Consider the following 18298-nt stretch of genomic DNA (forward strand, 5'->3'; position numbering starts at 1 on the left):
GAAGGTGCAAACGTCTGCCAACTAGAGAACCCCATTTCTAACATTGGTGGCAGCTGTGGGATCAGGACTTGCATTTGTGCCTTACAAACAGTGATTGGTGTACACTACTAGCATAGTGCAGATCATTACACAACCACATACTATTACTGAACAGCATCCATTGCATCCATTGATATTGAATTTGAAGAAGATAGGGTGGAAACCTACACTGTGTCTCAGCTTAAATCCACCTGCAAGAAATGTAAAATCTCTGTGAAAGGCCTCACCAGAAAGGATGAATACCAAAAGGCGCTGAGGGCCTGGTTGAAATCCAGAAATGCCAGTGGGAAGGATGAGGATTCTCAATTGGAGGCAGAGAATTTGGATGGGCAGCAGGAGGGGTTGTTGAATCTAACAGGGTGGAGGGTACCTTCCAGAGCTGTCAGCAGTGTTTCTTCAAAAGGGCTGTCTCCAGAGGAGTTGGAGGACAGAGAAATAAATAGGGTGCATGAGAGGGAGCTTGCTAAGCTCAGGTTGGGGAAGGTGAGTGACATTGAGAATAAGAAATTGGAGTTAGAGATGCAGAAGTTAGCCATAGAGGAGAAGAAGATGCTCTTAGAGCATGAAAGAGGGTTGAGGAGCTGTATTCGAAAGCAAAAAATATAGAATCCAATCCCCATGGTGGCAGCGCACTATCAGTGCCCGGAGAAGGGATTGTGTACATCCCCAAGGAAGTAATTAAGGATGTTATGAAGAGTGAGGCAGTGGTTTAAGGCCTATGAGGTCCCATAGAATCCCTGAGAGAGACTGGGGAGCAGGGTTGTGGTGCAACTTTGTCACAGAAGGGAGGGAAACTTTGCTAGCCTTACCCACTGAGGATCAGATGTCCTATACCCACTTGAAGGAAGCCTTAATCAGGAGGTATGGGTTGACCAGAGAGTTTTACAGACACAAATGTAGGAACTATAAACAACTGGAGTCAAGCACCTGGGTGGAGTACGTTTCCTATTTTTGCAGAGCACTGGATGGTTGGGTGAAAGGTAGCCAGGTAAATGATTTGCAGGGGCTCTATGATTTGGTTGCATGGAAGCACTTGTCTAGTAGTTGTTTTCCAGAGCTACGCCAGCATTTGATTGACAGTACGCTGACTGACCTCAGGAAGCTTGCTTTAGAGGCGGACCACTGCGTCAGTACCAGGGTCCACAAAGGTTATGTGGGAAACTTCGCCAAAGGTGAGCAGTGTCCCCATCAGAAGATTGTGGGGTACAAGGGTAAACAAAAGAAGTTTTAAAAAGTGCCCCAAAGTAATCCCCAAGGAAACCAAGGGAAGAGTGCCCACCTTCCCACTGAAAAGAAGCCAAGGGTCCCTACAGGTAAGCCTGGTCAAAAGTGCCCCAGGACATGTTTTGCTTGTGGTCAGGCGGGCCACTTCATAGGGGTTCCTAGGTGTCCCAAGAAAGCCACCACTAAACCCACTGGTATACCGCACTGGAAGACTGCTAGTGTCGCCTTGGGGATGAGCCGGGTGCCCAAGAGGGGTGGGGTCCCTCAGAAATTACCCTGGTCTCTTTAGGAGACAGTGAGATGGTCCCAAGAGCTCATCTGCCTGATAACACTAAGAAGTACAGGCAGTGGGTGACCATCAATGGCCATATTGTGGAAGCTCTAAGAGACACTGGGGCCAGTGTGACAGATGTCAGTTGTTGGCTAGTGTCTGAAGAGCAGGTTGTCCCCAACACATTCTACCCAGTAGTTGCAGCTGACAACTCTGAATGCCTCTGCAAAGTGGCACAGGTTCCCTTTGAGTGGGGGGGGGGGGGGTGGTCTCAGGTATCTTTAGAGTAGATGTGAGGCCAGCCATGCCTGTTGATTGTCTGCTAGGCAACGATTTGGAGACTTCCCCTTGGGAGAAGGTGGAACTGAAGTCTCATTTTGAGTGGGCGTGTCTGACCTCTTGGTCTAGGGAAGTGGGTAAGGGCAATCAAGAGGACCTGGAGCCGCAAACAGTGGCCCAGGTGCCTGCCAGGAAGATAAGAGGCAGGGGGTGCTGGAAACCAGCACCCTAAGTTCCTGCAGTCCAGGAGGAGGCAAACCTTTAGGGGGATGCCTTGGAATCTATAGGGGAACAAGTGGCGGAACTGGGGGACATGCCTGAGCTGACCAATTGGCAGCAGGAAGGGGGCCCCTCCACAGAGGAATTCTGCCAGGAGCAGCAGAAATGCCCTTCTCTGGTTTGTTTGCGGCAGCAGGCTGTAAACCAGGCAGCAAGTGATCAGTCTGGATCACATTGGATATCCTGGGAGAATGGTCTCCTTGATAGTGAGCCTAAGGTTGCTGCGCCTGGGTTAGCCTGGTGCTGGGGGTACCCTAGTGCTTCAGAGCCTTCCTACTGGGCCTGGCTCATAATGTGCCGTTGGCAGGGCCTTTGGGGCAAGACAAGACCTTTGAAAGGCTTCACCCTCTCAACCAGTAAGTACATTTCTTCCGCTACATTTTGATTTTAAAACCTAAAGTGAAGACTGTTGTATTAACAAGTCTCCCTACATGTCTGTGTGGCATTTTGTTTTAGTGCAAGGTGTGAAAATACATTTTGCATGTGAAGGGAGCTGTTTGATTGAAGATACAGTAAATCTCAATTTGCGCCAATTCAGCTAAAAGTTAGGATGCTACAAGCAACAGATAGACAGACACTTTTAAACTATGAAACGATTTAGGTAACAAAAAATGAGATCGATTTAAAGACAAAACACATTCAGAGAGACATGTTGGATACACCTGGTGATCATAGTTAAGTGGAGGGCATGCATAATTCTCCCTCCATGAGCCATCTTTGGCCCTGGGGATCTCACCCCAGGGGCCCGATTTGAAGGAAGTTGTCACTGCAGTATGCAGCTCTACTTATCCTCCAGAGGCCCCCAGTTCTTGAGGAATGAAGAGAAGATTGTGCCAGTGTGCCCCTACTGCCCTCTGGGCCTGTGTCGGTTGGGGTAAGGTGTGTAAGGCCTCAGTTTCTTCTCTCCTGCATGGACCGTGGGCAGGAGACAGAAAAGTGATGCTGGATTCCACGCAGTGCACCAGGAGTTCTTGATGCTTGTGGGAAGATGGCAGGCGCCACTGGGCTCTTGGGGCATTCCCCATAACCCCAATGAAATCTATAAATGCGGGTGCTCCAAGTGGGATCAGAGAACATCTGAAAAAGCTGCCAAATAAAATAAAAATGCTGCAAAAAGTGGATACTTTAATATTCAAGACTCTGGATTAGAGAACAACCAATAAGCCCTGGTGAGGGGCTTCAAACTTGCATATCTTGCCGTATAGAGCCTTGGGAAAGGCAGGAGCACCACCAACGGATAATGAAATGTATTTGGGGTGCTGCAGGAAATGTTGCAGCCTCCCAGATATGTTTTCTGAAAACCTACTCTAAATCTCCCAGAAGGTTCAGTTTTTGACACCAGTAGGGTGTTCCATTATTTGCAAAAAAAACCCAGAGCCTGTGCTTTTTCATAAGGGCTGGAAAGTCAAATTTTTGCTGTTGGTTGATCTGAAAGCTGCAATGGCACCAGTGCAAAAGTAGAAGGAAGATTTAGAGATATTTTCTTCAGTGTAATTTTGTATTGACAATGTTGATGATTGACATTGCAATGTTTATATTACCATTTTTAGAACTGAATGTTGGTATTGTTTCCGTTGATTTCAGTGATAAATTGGAACATGTTTTCTGTGTTTAATAATATGGATTCTGAAAGAGAGGTGCCGCTGCAAGCGGCCCCTGCTGCTGCACAGCTTTAACGGAGAAAACTCTCAGAAGAACTTTTCTAAACGTTGAATGTTCACTCAAAACCAAATAATCCATATGAAACCATCCATTTATCATATTAATCCCGTAATCTCTATTGTTGATTGCAATCAATCCGGAGACAGATGGGTGCCATTGAATACTTTATTCGCATTTTCAAAACGCTTTTTGTGACCAATCCAGGCTTAACATAAGCGTGTGCTGTCAGTCATTTTTCATTATCAGACTTTACATATCACCCAATGCATTTCGAACCTCTTTGGTTCTTCGTCAGGGGTCGCTGAAATAAATAAAAAGATGCGCTTAGCTGAACCACTCTAAGATCTAATATGCCTAATATTTGAAGAGAGACTAAAACTTACTTATAAACAATGCACCTCGAGCAAAAAACAGAATCACCTCCCATCACCAACCTCTCTGTGATCCCACTAACCACATAATATAACTCCCATCTACAAACAACGTTTTTAAACAAAATCTGCTCGTACATCCTGCATCTAATTAGCAACCAAAGTTTGTGTGCTGCCCCATAAACTACCCTTGTCCTTTCACAACTAAACTAAAGACCCTAATCTATCACTGAAATCCACTTAGCCCCTATTTACCTTGTGAAAGGCCTGAACCGGCATTGCGTTGTTTTCGTGCCTCCTCCCGTGCTTCAAGACAGATCAAACTACGAACACCCTCCCTTCCCGCTTTTAAACCATTGCCACAGGTGTGCTGAATCTACTCTTGTAACTGCCTAATTTACAGGAGAACAATATGCGATGTGAGAATAAACATTACTACAGAACCCACAATGCTTTGCCCCTGCAGTGCACTAACCTAACTTAATTCCCCAATAATCATAAGAAAATGAACTGAATAACTCTACATATTTTCAAAAATGTTAATCCTGGATAAAAATAAAAGATACATGAGAAGCGTATTCATACAACATGACATTGCCTGAAAAGTAATGAAACAATAAAGAAACGCTGTACTCTTGTTACAGTCCCAAGAGATGATGCTGATCATAGAGTAGTCAAATCCGCCATCCTTTCTAGTCCGAGAAAAAAATCCTGTATATTCAACCGGTCTGTGTTCTATTGAACGTTCCATTGTCTCCAGAGTGATGCTTTAAAGTGCTTTCATTTTGCTTTTTATTCTTTGAAACATGTGGGGTGCAGACGCTTGTTGGACGATAATTTGCTAAGCATAAAGTTTTAGATAGCGAGTGCACACCTTCCCTTGTCTTGTTAATTAAAGTTTCCACTGGAACTGCAAATGAATCTGCGTGCAAGCAGTTCTGTGAATCGTCCCATCACAGTATTTGTGCAAGAATTCTGAAAGAGAGGTGCCGCTGCAAGCGGCCCCTGCTGCTGCACAGCTTTAACGGAGAAAACTCTCAGAAGAACTTTTCTAAACGTTGAATGTTCACTCAAAACCAAATAATCCATATGAAACCATCCATTTATCATATTAATCCCGTAATCTCTATTGTTGATTGCAATCAATCCGGAGACAGATGGGTGCCATTGAATACTTTATTCGCATTTTCAAAACGCTTTTTGTGACCAATCCAGGCTTAACATAAGCGTGTGCTGTCAGTCATTTTTCATTATCAGACTTTACATATCACCCAATGCATTTCGAACCTCTTTGGTTCTTCGTCAGGGGTCGCTGAAATAAATAAAAAGATGCGCTTAGCTGAACCACTCTAAGATCTAATATGCCTAATATTTGAAGAGAGACTAAAACTTACTTATAAACAATGCACCTCGAGCAAAAAACAGAATCACCTCCCATCACCAACCTCTCTGTGATCCCACTAACCACATAATATAACTCCCATCTACAAACAACGTTTTTAAACAAAATCTGCTCGTACATCCTGCATCTAATTAGCAACCAAAGTTTGTGTGCTGCCCCATAAACTACCCTTGTCCTTTCACAACTAAACTAAAGACCCTAATCTATCACTGAAATCCACTTAGCCCCTATTTACCTTGTGAAAGGCCTGAACCGGCATTGCGTTGTTTTCGTGCCTCCTCCCGTGCTTCAAGACAGATCAAACTACGAACACCCTCCCTTCCCGCTTTTAAACCATTGCCACAGGTGTGCTGAATCTACTCTTGTAACTGCCTAATTTACAGGAGAACAATATGCGATGTGAGAATAAACATTACTACAGAACCCACAATGCTTTGCCCCTGCAGTGCACTAACCTAACTTAATTCCCCAATAATCATAAGAAAATGAACTGAATAACTCTACATATTTTCAAAAATGTTAATCCTGGATAAAAATAAAAGATACATGAGAAGCGTATTCATACAACATGACATTGCCTGAAAAGTAATGAAACAATAAAGAAACGCTGTACTCTTGTTACATGAAAGCACTTTAAAGCATCACTCTGGAGACAATGGAACGTTCAATAGAACACAGACCGGTTGAATATACAGGATTTTTTTCTCGGACTAGAAAGGATGGCGGATTTGACTACTCTATGATCAGCATCATCTCTTGGGACTGTAACAAGAGTACAGCGTTTCTTTATTGTTTCTTTATTGTTTCATTACTTTTCAGGCAATGTCATGTTGTATGAATACGCTTCTCATGTATCTTTTATTTTTATCCAGGATTAACATTTTTGAAAATATGTAGAGTTATTCAGTTCATTTTCTTATGATTATTGGGGAATTAAGTTAGGTTAGTGCACTGCAGGGGCAAAGCATTGTGGGTTCTGTAGTAATGTTTATTCTCACATCGCATATTGTTCTCCTGTAAATTAGGCAGTTACAAGAGTAGATTCAGCACACCTGTGGCAATGGTTTAAAAGCGGGAAGGGAGGGTGTTCGTAGTTTGATCTGTCTTGAAGCACGGGAGGAGGCACGAAAACAACGCAATGCCGGTTCAGGCCTTTCACAAGGTAAATAGGGGCTAAGTGGATTTCAGTGATAGATTAGGGTCTTTAGTTTAGTTGTGAAAGGACAAGGGTAGTTTATGGGGCAGCACACAAACTTTGGTTGCTAATTAGATGCAGGATGTACGAGCAGATTTTGTTTAAAAACGTTGTTTGTAGATGGGAGTTATATTATGTGGTTAGTGGGATCACAGAGAGGTTGGTGATGGGAGGTGATTCTGTTTTTTGCTCGAGGTGCATTGTTTATAAGTAAGTTTTAGTCTCTCTTCAAATATTAGGCATATTAGATCTTAGAGTGGTTCAGCTAAGCGCATCTTTTTATTTATTTCAGCGACCCCTGACGAAGAACCAAAGAGGTTCGAAATGCATTGGGTGATATGTAAAGTCTGATAATGAAAAATGACTGACAGCACACGCTTATGTTAAGCCTGGATTGGTCACAAAAAGCGTTTTGAAAATGCGAATAAAGTATTCAATGGCACCCATCTGTCTCCGGATTGATTGCAATCAACAATAGAGATTACGGGATTAATATGATAAATGGATGGTTTCATATGGATTATTTGGTTTTGAGTGAACATTCAACGTTTAGAAAAGTTCTTCTGAGAGTTTTCTCCGTTAAAGCTGTGCAGCAGCAGGGGCCGCTTGCAGCGGCACCTCTCTTTCAGAATTCTTGCACAAATACTGTGATGGGACGATTCACAGAACTGCTTGCACGCAGATTCATTTGCAGTTCCAGTGGAAACTTTAATTAACAAGACAAGGGAAGGTGTGCACTCGCTATCTAAAACTTTATGCTTAGCAAATTATCGTCCAACAAGCGTCTGCACCCCACATGTTTCAAAGAATAAAAAGCAAAATGAAAGCACTTTAAAGCATCACTCTGGAGACAATGGAACGTTCAATAGAACACAGACCGGTTGAATATACAGGATTTTTTTCTCGGACTAGAAAGGATGGCGGATTTGACTACTCTATGATCAGCATCATCTCTTGGGACTGTAACAAGAGTACAGCGTTTCTTTATTGTTTCATTACTTTTCAGGCAATGTCATGTTGTATGAATACGCTTCTCATGTATCTTTTATTTTTATCCAGGATTAACATTTTTGAAAATATGTAGAGTTATTCAGTTCATTTTCTTATGATTATTGGGGAATTAAGTTAGGTTAGTGCACTGCAGGGGCAAAGCATTGTGGGTTCTGTAGTAATGTTTATTCTCACATCGCATATTGTTCTCCTGTAAATTAGGCAGTTACAAGAGTAGATTCAGCACACCTGTGGCAATGGTTTAAAAGCGGGAAGGGAGGGTGTTCGTAGTTTGATCTGTCTTGAAGCACGGGAGGAGGCACGAAAACAACGCAATGCCGGTTCAGGCCTTTCACAAGGTAAATAGGGGCTAAGTGGATTTCACTGATAGATTAGGGTCTTTAGTTTAGTTGTGAAAGGACAAGGGTAGTTTATGGGGCAGCACACAAACTTTGGTTGCTAATTAGATGCAGGATGTACGAGCAGATTTTGTTTAAAAACGTTGTTTGTAGATGGGAGTTATATTATGTGGTTAGTGGGATCACAGAGAGGTTGGTGATGGGAGGTGATTCTGTTTTTTGCTCGAGGTGCATTGTTTATAAGTAAGTTTTAGTCTCTCTTCAAATATTAGGCATATTAGATCTTAGAGTGGTTCAGCTAAGCGCATCTTTTTATTTATTTCAGCGACCCCTGACGAAGAACCAAAGAGGTTCGAAATGCATTGGGTGATATGTAAAGTCTGATAATGAAAAATGACTGACAGCACACGCTTATGTTAAGCCTGGATTGGTCACAAAAAGCGTTTTGAAAATGCGAATAAAGTATTCAATGGCACCCATCTGTCTCCGGATTGATTGCAATCAACAATAGAGATTACGGGATTAATATGATAAATGGATGGTTTCATATGGATTATTTGGTTTTGAGTGAACATTCAACGTTTAGAAAAGTTCTTCTGAGAGTTTTCTCCGTTAAAGCTGTGCAGCAGCAGGGGCCGCTTGCAGCGGCACCTCTCTTTCAGAATTCTTGCACAAATACTGTGATGGGACGATTCACAGAACTGCTTGCACGCAGATTCATTTGCAGTTCCAGTGGAAACTTTAATTAACAAGACAAGGGAAGGTGTGCACTCGCTATCTAAAACTTTATGCTTAGCAAATTATCGTCCAACAAGCGTCTGCACCCCACATGTTTCAAAGAATAAAAAGCAAAATGAAAGCACTTTAAAGCATCACTCTGGAGACAATGGAACGTTCAATAGAACACAGACCGGTTGAATATACAGGATTTTTTTCTCGGACTAGAAAGGATGGCGGATTTGACTACTCTATGATCAGCATCATCTCTTGGGACTGTAACAAGAGTACAGCGTTTCTTTATTGTTTCATTACTTTTCAGGCAATGTCATGTTGTATGAATACGCTTCTCATGTATCTTTTATTTTTATCCAGGATTAACATTTTTGAAAATATGTAGAGTTATTCAGTTCATTTTCTTATGATTATTGGGGAATTAAGTTAGGTTAGTGCACTGCAGGGGCAAAGCATTGTGGGTTCTGTAGTAATGTTTATTCTCACATCGCATATTGTTCTCCTGTAAATTAGGCAGTTACAAGAGTAGATTCAGCACACCTGTGGCAATGGTTTAAAAGCGGGAAGGGAGGGTGTTCGTAGTTTGATCTGTCTTGAAGCACGGGAGGAGGCACGAAAACAACGCAATGCCGGTTCAGGCCTTTCACAAGGTAAATAGGGGCTAAGTGGATTTCAGTGATAGATTAGGGTCTTTAGTTTAGTTGTGAAAGGACAAGGGTAGTTTATGGGGCAGCACACAAACTTTGGTTGCTAATTAGATGCAGGATGTACGAGCAGATTTTGTTTAAAAACGTTGTTTGTAGATGGGAGTTATATTATGTGGTTAGTGGGATCACAGAGAGGTTGGTGATGGGAGGTGATTCTGTTTTTTGCTCGAGGTGCATTGTTTATAAGTAAGTTTTAGTCTCTCTTCAAATATTAGGCATATTAGATCTTAGAGTGGTTCAGCTAAGCGCATCTTTTTATTTATTTCAGCGACCCCTGACGAAGAACCAAAGAGGTTCGAAATGCATTGGGTGATATGTAAAGTCTGATAATGAAAAATGACTGACAGCACACGCTTATGTTAAGCCTGGATTGGTCACAAAAAGCGTTTTGAAAATGCGAATAAAGTATTCAATGGCACCCATCTGTCTCCGGATTGATTGCAATCAACAATAGAGATTACGGGATTAATATGATAAATGGATGGTTTCATATGGATTATTTGGTTTTGAGTGAACATTCAACGTTTAGAAAAGTTCTTCTGAGAGTTTTCTCCGTTAAAGCTGTGCAGCAGCAGGGGCCGCTTGCAGCGGCACCTCTCTTTCAGAATTCTTGCACAAATACTGTGATGGGACGATTCACAGAACTGCTTGCACGCAGATTCATTTGCAGTTCCAGTGGAAACTTTAATTAACAAGACAAGGGAAGGTGTGCACTCGCTATCTAAAACTTTATGTTTAATAATATGGAGACATTCTAAAAAAAGCAATGGGCCTCCCTTAATGAAATTGCACCAACTTATATTATGATATTGCATCTAGTATATGTGCGGGTATTGTGGTTAAGGAGTTCAGGGCCCACTAGGGGAGAAACAAGTTATGGGCAGCTCACCAAAGGTATTTCCATCTACCTGATTGCCTATATTTGTAGCTAAAGGATAGTATTTAGTAGGGTGTGAGTTATAAAAGTATTTTTCCTTTTAAACAGAAAAGGCCCTGACTGGACAATAATTTCGTGAGTGTTGTTGTTGAGTACAAGCAAGATGGGGTTATTAACCCACACCACTTCCCCTTAGTAGGACTTGGACTGCTGTGCTTCACTACCAAGAGAGAGTCAAGTGCAGTATGGGGTACCTGATTCCCAGTAAAAGAAAATCATGGACTCACTACTTGGGAAGGACTTGTATCCTTTACAACTAATAACTGAATTTCGTACACATAGATGAATACAAAACGGATAAGAGCTTCACTACAACAAATCCTTCTCAGGCAAATGTTCTTGACTTTTTGGAGGGAGGCAGGAATGGGTGGATCAGTTTACCAATAGCTGACCCTGCCACTGTATGCAGTTGAAATGACAGGATTTTGTGATGTGGAAAACAGTTGGCATCCACATAAGACATATTGGGTGCCAGCACTTCTTCCACTAAATTGATCACTGAATCACTGGTGGTGGCGTTGTTTGCTACAGCAAGCTACATTGTCACAATGACTGTGTCAGATGTTACATTGCATCCATCACAGTGCCTCACAACTCTGACAGGGTTGGGATTTTCAGAAGATATGGGCAAGTGTTCAGGTTTTATTTTATTATAAACACATTTTATTGGTTTTAATGACTTAAAGTAAAAATACAACGAGGGAGCGCGCGGCGGCGGCAAGATGGCCGCATCTTGAGAGGGCTCCACAGAATCGGCATTTACTTTGCCGCGAAGGGACCGATAATTGGCTTCATTCCCGCTTCTCCGCAGCAGCAATTACGTCGGAAACCGCCGGGACTGCTGTGGTGGGTTTCCGACCTTCGGAATGTGACGGCAGGTTCGTTTTCTGCATTTTTTCAATTCTGCCACTCTGACCCAACTACAGCGGCCGCCATTTTGCGCACGCTCGGAGCAGCACGATCGAATTTCTCTTCAACTTAGTGGCGGCCGCTGAGTGCACTTGTACCAAAGTTGCTTAATATATGGGAAATGGAGCAGCAATGATTAGTTTGTTCTTCTCCAATTTTTACAGCTGCAGACATCTTTATTCTTTGAACATGGCGCATCCTGCAAGTGTGCTGTCTCCTTTTTTTTTCCCCTCACCTCAGCCCACCTGAGATAACAGCTGTCTTTATGTACACATGTATAACAGTGTAAGCGTCTCTACCAACACTGTAATATCTGCATTTGCCTCTGCATGCATGTTCTTCATGACGCATCTAATTCTGAATTGTCTGGTATTAGCATCCAGCTGTCATTATGTGGGCATAGATATCAATATGTGCTAACCTGCATTACAACTTACCTTAATATAAACGTGCTAAATCTTCTTCAACAGTCTCCTCCCACGCACTTTGATTTTTACCATTGCTATTACGTTCAGGCGCTCACTAATCTGCTGTCTTAATCTTTAACGGACACGTCGAACCTGTTCTCTTCGCTAAAGGAGCAGTAACTTCATCTGTACTAGCCCTTCTACTTGTAGCAGTTGGAACCTGCTCTAGTGACTTTGCTTGCCCTCGGTAAGATTTACGCTATTACTTACCTAGTCCATTTGCGCCTGCAGTTCTCTATTGCAATGTGTTGACTGCTTTTTCATGTTTTTTTTTCTACACCTTGCGTCAACTTGGCCTACTGACCTGGGCACTTTAGACTTTTGTCTTTAACGATTTCAATCCCTTTTCTCTCAGTGCTTACGTCATTATTCTGCTACCCTCTTCATTGTTCCAACATGGAGCTCACACAGTCTAATAAATCACATAGCACTTCAGGGACTGCTTCGGGGGGTCGTAAAGACGCTATAGGCATTAACAGCAAACGTTTGAAAAAGGACCCCTCCTCTCCAACTAAATATCCTCTTCCCATCACGTTAGAAGATATTATGGACGAACTATGTCTCTTTCGCCCATTTATGTCAGACACTACCACCACTTTCCAAAGAATTGAAGAAAAATGGTCTGGCTTGGATATGAGACTAACTGATGTCGAACAAAACGTCAGCGATGCTCAGGATGTCATTGCTAAAGTTGAGACTCCTACTAAGGAAGTTAACCAACTGAGAAAATCTACAGAGAATTTAGAAAATCGTAATCGGCGTAATAATCTACAAATTTATAGAATTCCAGAGGGTTCTGAGGGATCCGACATGATCTCCTTTTTGAAATCTCAAGTCTTGCAGATTGTTGGCCTTCCAAAATCAGTTGATTTCAATATCCAAAGAGCTCATAGACTGGGTCCTCAAAATGCATCCTCTGCCACCAAACCAAGAGGCATCATTGCCTACTTTTTGCTATACTCTGACCTAATGGCTATCCACACCGCAGCCAAACAACACAAGCAGATGTCCTGGTCAGGTCACAAAGTCTTTTTCAGTCAAGATGTGTCCAAACCAACTGCCAATAGACGTAAGGAGTTTCTAGATCTTAGACCGGCCTTGAAGTCCATGAATGCTCGCTATGGCCTTATACATCCCTGTTTCTTCAAAGTGACTTACAAAGACAGAACATTTTCATTTGATGATCCTGCTGACCTTCGGAAGTTCATCCATACCCATCGAGAAGAACAAATGGAACTGGGCAAACATTGATCGACTTGTTATAGTTTTCTAAATTTTTTCCCTGCTTTTTCTCTTTAGATCTTTGCGTTTGTTATGACTTACTGTTAAGTGTGAACTGTTCTTTTGTCTGTTTTAGGTTTATCTTGTGCTATGGTTGAAGATCCCTATTTACATCAATTGTTCGTCTACTTTGTTTGACGTATCCTGTTGACGTGTTCCCCTAATTCCAGGTAAGCTCCCTTTCTCACTGTCTCACTGTCTCATTGTCTCATTTTTTAGTTTGTTCTGTTTGGAGTATTTCATCCCTTCCTTTTTATCTGATGTTATATTGTCGGTTTCTGTTCTCGATGCCCCCCCGGTGATGTGGTTGTCTTTGTTTTCTCTCTCCGTCCCCCCTCCCTTAACATTGTTTGTTCTCTCTTCCTTGTCTATCATGACTAAAGCCTCTTGGCTTCTTGTCATCTTCTCTTCCCTTACTCCTTTGGGAGATAATGCTCCCTATTTCTTCCTTTCTCCTTGTTTCCTCCTTTCCTTCTTATTTCCGTCTCTTTTTCATTTTTCCTTGACCTTTTCGCTCTATCTTGCGCTTTCTTTACATCCTCACTATATAGCACCTCTTTCCATTCTGTGGCCAGTCCACATTTGTTTTTCTTTTCTTTACGCTGCTCAAGTCTTCTTGCTCTTTACTCTACTTCTGCCCTTCTATCTCTTGTCTTTTTTTCTCTCTGGCCTGTCTAAAATTTTATGCTTATCAATATTTGAATTCTATAAATGAAAGGTTTTCGTGTGATATCCTGGAATGTTAAAGGTATTCGTAATCCTGTTAAAAAGCAACATGTTTTATCTCACCTAGCAAGGGTAAAATGTCATGTTGCGCTGTTACAAGAGACACACCTTAAGTTACAAGACTTGTCCTCTCTACGTAAACAATGGGTAGGAGAAGTCTTTTGCTCTCCAGCTGTAAATAACAAAAACGGTGTGGTCATATTATTTCACAAATCTTTGAATGTTCAGTTACATAATGAGTTTCATGATGACAATGGTAGATGGTTGTTTTAAATACCACTGTTAACAACACTCAACTTTCCTTTTGTAATGTTTATGATCCGAATGGTATTGACCTTCAATTTTGATTTTTCTATTCTTATCTCTTCACATGCTGTTGATGATTTGATTCTGGGAGGCGACTGTAATCAACTTGTGGATCCCTTCCTAGATCGCAAATCACAAACTAAATATGTTTCCAACAAGATGCAGAAAACATTCCATAAAGCAATTTCAACTAGAGGCCTAATATATACTTGGAGAATCTCTTACCCTGATACACTAGAATTCACTTTTTTTTACCAGTCCACAACTCTCATTCCCGTATTGACTATATTTTTCTCACCGAGCATGGCCTGCAGTTTATGACCAACTCAGAGATAGGTTCCATCCTTATTTCAGATCACGCCCATATTTTAGATATGGATTTTCCGTCACCCACCTTCACCTCTCTTCGCTGGTGCTTCATTAACTCTCTTCTCTTCGATCCTCAGTTTGTTGAACAATTTACAATTTTTATGGATGAGTTCTTTCATAACAACCTTACCTCTACTCCCCAATTTCATTTCATTTGGGATGCTTTCAAGGCTGCTGCTAGAGGATTTATTATTGACTTCGTGGCTCGGAAGAAGAAAAAAGCCCTCTCTGACTCTTCTCTCATCCTTAAACAAATTAAAAGATTGGAACATCAATATTTCACCACTAATTCTACGGATACTCTCTCTTCCCTTATCAAAGCCAAAATGCATTTTAATAAACACTCCTGAGATTCCGCTTGTAACCATCTCCTTAAATTTAACGCAAAAATGTATGGCGGATGGAATAAAGCGAGTAAATCTCTGGCCAACTACCTTAAAATTAAGAAGCAGAAGTCTAAAATCGTTACTATTACTGACAACTCCGGTGTTCATCATACTGTTGATGAAAAAATACTTCATTACTTTGTCCAGTATTATACCTCTCTTTACACTCCAGAATCTACTCCTTCCTCCACTCAACTGGATTCTTTCTTCCGATTCATTCCAAATTCCCCTGCTGCTTCGACAGAGCTTACTTTGTTGGACATTCCAATTACAGAAACAGAAATTATTAAGGCTATTAATCTTCTCCCCAAAGACAAAACACCTGGTCCGGACGGCTTCACAGTTCGGTTCCATCTCCATTTAAAAAAATCCTTAATACCCAATCTATTTTCATTGATAAATCATTTTCTTCACGAAGGAGAGTCAAAGGGAATCTTCACCCAAGCAATGTTATGTCTAATTCCTAAAAAGGACAAAGATCCCTCCCTTTGTAAAAATTACAGACCCATTTCTCTGATTAACACTGATTGTAAAATTTTTGCTAAAATGTTAGCCATTCGTATTAATAAAGTAACTCCTGATCTTATTAACATATATCAATCTGGTTTCGTCAAAGGGAGATCTATAACCGACAATTCAAGAACTCTTCTTAACATCATCCATCTTGCCTCTAAATTGGATTCCCCGGTTGCTGCCATCACGTTGGACGCTGAAAAAGCATTTGATAGGGTGAGGTGGAATTTCATGTTTGGAGCGTTAAGATGGCATGGGTTTAGTCCCCCTTTTATTATATATGTTCAACTACTTTATTGTAACCCCACTACTTCTATATGGGCCAATGGTTGTCAAACTAAATATTTCACTCTACATAGAGGAACCAGGTAAGGATGCCCCCTCTCCCCACTTCTTTTTATTCTTGCTTTAGAGCCTTTTCTCAAAAAAATCAGAGGTTCACCTTTATACACAGGTTTCCAATTTAAGGATGTTGACATTAAGTTCACTGCATATGCAGATGATATTCTGCTATACATCTCTAACCCTTCCACTTCTTTGCCGGCTCTTTTTTATTTACTACAAGAATATTCCTCAGTCTCGGGCTATAAATTGAATATTGATAAGTCCGAAGTTTTACCTTTAAATACATATTGTCTTTCCCACATGTTTCATGGCTCCGGCTTTGAATTGAATCCCAAGAGCATTAAGTGTTTAGGTGTCCTTTATACAAACACTATTAGGGAAACCATTAAAATCAATCACACAGAAAGACTTCAAAAACTCTCTGCTCTTATAGAAATTTGATCCCCGCTTTTCCTATCCTGGTGGGGTAGACTCTCCCCTATCAAAATGATGGTCCTCCCTATTGTTAATTTCTACCTCTCTATGCTCCTGGTCTCTCTTCCGCTTTATTTCTTTAGTACCATAAATCGCTCCTTAACTAAATATTTATGGAACAATCACAAAGCTAGGATTTCTCTCTCCCGTCTCCAGCAGCCTAAAAACTTAGGAAGTGTTAATTTTCCTAACATTAGTCGGTACCCCTCTGCCTTCACACTAAAACAAATCTGGCCCCTTTTAGCTGATTCCCCTGCCCTTCCTTTAACAGCTTGGAGTTCACTAGAACTTGTTCAGCTCCTACCTTTTTCATTTCTTACTGCTACCTGTATATCTCAACCTCCAAAACGTCTTTCCACTCCTATTTTCAATCACTCCAAATCTCTTTCTCTTTCACTGTTTCGTTCTCATCTCTCTCCTATGGAATTTCTCTCCCAAACCCCAATATGTTATAATAAATTCTTAAAGATTAATAACAGAGCACTCTTTTGGAAGGAATGGATTGATACAGGTATTATCACTCTTGATCATTTAATGAAAGATAATTTACCAAGGGAGTTTTCATATCTCCGCGAGTCGTTCAATATCTCCAACACTCACTCTCTTCAGTACTCCCTCTTGAAAACCTATTTTTTTCAAATCTTTTATCAGGATTGCCCTTCAGCCTCTCTTGCTCAAGTCCCCTCCTTTACACTTGATTTCTCCATCCCATTTAAAGCCTCTGCTATTTATAAACTACTCTCCCGTCCTTTAGCAGACAGATCTAAGTCACCAACAGAACTACTATGGGAGAATGACTTAGCCCAGGAAATTTCACCTCAGCTTTGGAACTCTGTTTGGTCCAAAATACGTACCTCATCCCATTCTGCAAGCACTACACAGACTTTATTTTTCTTTTATACCAGACTTTTTTTTACCCCCTCTGACTTGCACAAATTTAATTTATTAGAATCCAAGAAATGTTGGTCATGTCCAAGTGAGATCAGTGATTTTCTCCATATGTTCCTTCATTGTCCATTAGTTAAGACTCTATGGTCTCAGATTTGGTCCAAATTAAATGTCATCCTATCTACCAATTTCCCTTTTGAGATTATACATATATTTTTAGGGGGCTCCTCACCAATTTGGAATGTTCAATGTAATGTACGAAAATTTATAGACTTAGTTATAGCCATTTCTCTCCAAATTATTACAGCCAATTAGAAAGACACCTCCAAAATCTCATATCTAGCTTGGTGGAATTTGTTATGTCACCATCACAGACTTGATCGCTCATTTGCTACTTCAACACCTTTATTAATTAAAAAAGACTTCTCACCTCTCACAACATATCTCTCCACTCACACTCCTTAAAGCCATTACTTACCCTCACTTATAGTTCTCTTTTTGCTCTTTATTACTTATCTTCGTATAACCTATTTTATAGAGGTTGCTGTTATTGAACTACATTTTTCTCTATTTTATTTTTCCCCCTTCCTTTTCTCCCTCTATCTTTCTTTTTCTCTTTTTCTGTCCCCCTCCCTTTCCAAAAATCTTAAAATCTTTTTTTTGCCTATGTATAGTCTTACATCCCTTTTTCTTTATGGGATGGGCTTTACAAATGCTATGTTCCAATCTCATTTCATACTTAATTGTAACTCATTTGCTCTTGTAATGATGTTTTACTATGTTTATTAATCTTCAATAAAGCTTCTAAACTAAAAAAGTAAAAGTACAACAAAAATACAATTACTGCTCTACTTTCACCCCCGTACTCCCCACCCACACATGCACCCAAGCACAGTTGTCAGACGACAAATCAAGGCATTAATCCCAATGTGGAATTTGACAGTCCCACCATTTCCCCCAGATCCAAATGAATTTATGTCAGCATCCCCGGGCCACATAGACCCGCTCCTCTTGTTTAGCATGTAGAATGTATGCATTGTCAGCATTCCGTCCATCATTTGTTTGTTGTAACGCTTTTCGCCCTAAGTGGGATGGGTATTCCCAGACGTGGGACCCGTGCTCACTACGCCACTGGAGTCAAGCTATCCTGGCTGATGACGGCTGATAGCCAGAAACCGGTCCTAGGA

The sequence above is a fragment of the Triturus cristatus genome, chromosome 6 (assembly GCF_964204655.1).
Source record: "Triturus cristatus chromosome 6, aTriCri1.1, whole genome shotgun sequence".
Lineage (NCBI taxonomy): Eukaryota > Metazoa > Chordata > Amphibia > Caudata > Salamandridae > Triturus > Triturus cristatus.